Source organism: Myodes glareolus, chromosome X (assembly GCF_982192425.1).
Source record: "Myodes glareolus chromosome X, mMyoGla1.1, whole genome shotgun sequence".
NCBI lineage: Eukaryota > Metazoa > Chordata > Mammalia > Rodentia > Cricetidae > Myodes > Myodes glareolus.
Genome location: NC_142053.1, coordinates 146687001 through 146690715, shown reverse-complemented (window position 1 = coordinate 146690715; position 3715 = coordinate 146687001). Strand labels below are relative to the sequence as shown.

General features: G+C 39.8%; 1 pseudogene; it reads left to right on the top strand.

Annotated features, from left to right (window-relative positions):
• Positions 1–1243: 1243 nt before the first annotated feature.
• Positions 1244–2038, top strand: LOC148117527 (spindlin-2-like; annotated as a pseudogene).
• The last annotated feature ends 1677 nt before the right edge of the window (positions 2039–3715 follow it).

Genomic DNA, 3715 nt, shown 5'->3' with positions numbered 1-3715 from the left:
ATCTCAGTCAGTCCCCATTGCCAGCCACATTCAGAGTATTCAGTTTGATCACATGCTCCATCACCCCCAGTTCAGCTGGCATTGGTAATCTCCCAGTATATCAGTTCCACTGTCCCTCGTTGTAATACTTGTCTCTGTAGTTCCTGTTAGTTTATCCAGATTTTTCATACCCAGCTTTCCCTCGGTTTGTGTTTTCTTCATTACCTCCATTTTGTTTTTCAAATCTTGACCTGTTTCCCTTACCTTTTTTCTTGCTCTTTTTTGATTTTCTAGGTTATCTATGAGAGATTTCCTCATTTCATCTGCTTTTGTTTTTGTTATCTCCATTTCTTTAAGGCAGTTTTTCACCTCCTGTTTAAGTTCCTCTATCATTTTCATATAGTTCCGTTTAAAGTCGATTTCTTCTATATTTTTCTGGAGAAGGTTGTTCAATTCTCCTTGTTGCATGATCCCTGGATTCTGGTGTAGTTATGTTGCCCTTCAGATGGTAGGAGGAATTCTTGCATTGGTGCCTGCCCTACCTGTCCTTCAAATGCAGCCAGGAGAGTCTTGGCATCTTGGTCTAAACTTTGTTGTGACTGACTCTGAGTGGATCTCCTCCGTGCAGGAGAAGGAACTGTTCCTGGGCCCAGAACCTCCCAGACAATAGGGCAGGCAAAGGGAGGTGGTCAGGGATGTATGAATAAAGAAGTCCCTGCATTAAGAGCTAAAGTGGCCCAATGTTCCTTTCACAGAATAACTTTATGTATTTAACCTGAGTCTAGATCAGGAGACACAATAGAGAAAGCTTGCAGTCAGTAGTGCCATGATCTTGGGCAAGTGTTTTTGTGTGCAGCCACCTGACTCATGGCTTGAGGGTAAAAGGAGAGGTATGACTGTCGTTCTGGCTTCTTTGCCATTCTGTGCACATTTTTATTACTCATGTGGAGGATAGGCATACTGCCTCCTCTCATTGACCTACTCAGTCAGAAAGCAGGTTTCCCAACAGAGGGGAATTGCCTCTGAGCAGCAAGAATGCATCTCTGAGACAGATAAACTGAGCTGTAGAGAATATTTTGCTAATTTTCCTGCTATTGTCTTATGACAAAATTACATTTACACATCCAAACCTATTTAGCACTCTCTTTATCACCTGCAACAAAGTACTTCCAGAAAAGAGTCTTAGCCTCATGTCCTCTCCTTCTTTTCCTTGTAGGCACTCATGGTGGAAGCAATGACTTCATATGTAATTTAAAGAGTCGAGTTCTTCCATCTCAGAGATAGGATAAGTATGAAGCCCAAGCACAGAACAATAGCCACAAGACAGTGGTCCAGGAGTGCTGTAGCCAACTGCACTAGGTCTAAAGACATGTTGAAGATGCCTCTGAGTATGAGAAGTGGGCCAACACTCCAGAGGAGGGATGGCTCACCTCTCCAGAAGCAAAAACCGGTCAGGCCTTTCAAGACCATGGAGAATATTGTCGGCCACAGAATTTCTCATGGATGGAAGGAAGGCAATGAACCAGTCACCCAATGGGATGCCATCATTCTAGATCAACTGCCTACAAACCCCTCTGTCTATTTGTTGAAGTATGATGGGATTGATTGTGTCTACAGACTGGAGCTTCACAATGATAAAAGGATTTTAAACCTTAGGATACTGCCTAATAAAATGGCATTTCCTCAGGTGACAAACACTCATTTGCAAATATCACAGTTGACAAAGCAGTGAAACATATATTTGAGGGCACAAACGGCTCTAAGGATGAGTGAAGAGGGATGGTCCTAGAGGAAGTGCCGAACATGAAGACCTGGTTCTATACTACCTACAAGAAAGATCTTGTCTTGTACATTTATGACCTCCTGAAGGACTACATTCAAGGCAAACTCCACCTCATATCAGGCTCTATGGATGAGTTGAGTGGGGTGGCCCCAGATGAGGTGCCAACCATTACAACCATGTTCTACATTTCAAACAAGAAAGATACTGTCCTGTACCTTTACCACCATCTACACTGAAGTCAACCTCCACATCATGCCAGAGTGTCCTCCAGAAGAGGAAGCAGACATGGATGTCTTGACAGGAAAATGTGTGCAGTACTATAAAGGAGACAGAACCCAAAAGACAGGCAAAATCATTTACAAAGTTCCCACCAAATCTTCTGTGTATCATCCCAAGATGATTAAAAAAATAACAGAATAGGTAAAATAGACAAAATACAAGGAGAAAGGGCCAAAGAAGAAAAACAAGAAACAGATGCAGATGGTGCCTGTTCTAAAGAGTAGTTGGTATACCCAGTGAGATTCCTTTGGTGAAAACAAGCTTTTCCTTTGGATTGGAGATAGTGTCTGAGTTAGGCATGGGGGCTTGTAGGACTGAAAGTTTTGTTATTGCGTATATGCTTATAAACATTAATGCAAATCCAGAGAACTGGACTGTGAGGATGGGTCTGTGTTCCAGGGATGGGTGAGGATTTGTTATATGAGTCACACTCTGCATCACTGTACTTTTCTCTTTTTCTTTTTTTCTTTTTTTGCAGGTGCTTCACTTTCTCTCTTAATTCCCTGTCCAGTTCAACATTTCTTATTTCTACTAAGTAACTAAGCCCATCTGAATTCATCTTCAAATTGTATAAATACTACTACAAAAGGCAGAGGTAAGGGCTAAGGAGAAACCTATACTGTGATCTTCAAACTTTTTCTGAAAAATAAACATGCATCCACCCCACAGATATCAGACGTGGAATTAACAAAGTCTTCAACAGTCTGAATCTTGATCCACTCTCCTTCAGCGCTGTGCTATAGACAGTGTATTAACCAAGCTGGCTATCAATTCAAAACCCATCATGTTGGTGTAAGTTTTCAAGTAGGACATCTGTGCCTTCACTCAGTTAGAACACAGTGGGTGTGTAAGAGAAAGTATTTCTGGGCAAGAAAATATAGGTTGTAGGTTCCCCAAACGGTTCTTCATATGCAGTCACTGACACAGTCCACATTTCTACTGATAAAAAGACTCCATCTTTTACCTTTCTGCAAAACAACCAAGCTGAAATCCCTGGGGCATAATTTTCCATCTGATCATTTTCACTTACACCCAAGGATTTAAACTGATAAGACATCCTGATAACATGGTTCACAGGATCAAGTAAAATGCTCTTTTACTTCACAGAAAATAGTTGTTTATTCAAAATTTGTCAACATACTTTGCACATGTTAATGAAGTGACTTTGGTTATTCAAAGATAGAAATTGGAGGAAGTGATAAGGACAAAAATGTCCACAAAGTCTTCCATGACTTCTGTTTTACATACTTTGTGTGTGTGTATAGGTGTGTTATTGATAGAAATAAGTATCCAATACATACTAGGCAATGAATATATCACCTAAATATATTATCATATTTCATTTTTTTAAAAACATCGTCAATGGTAAAGCTATTATGATTTTAATTGTGCTTTTCTCTATTGCTTTCTTTAGCAAAAATCTTAAAAATTGTAACAAATATGCAAATAAGAATGTCACTGACTACTGAAGCCAACTGGATACATAACTGTTCTCCCTGAAGTTACAGTTTTGTGTTCATCTTTCACACTTAAAGATGAATATATCTCTTTACATATATAAATAAGTCACTTATATTTCATGGATACAAATGAGTTCAATGGCTCATTTGAGAGAGGTTTGGAGTTCAATTCTCAGCACCAACATAGCAGCTCAAAACCAGTTGTAACTCCAGT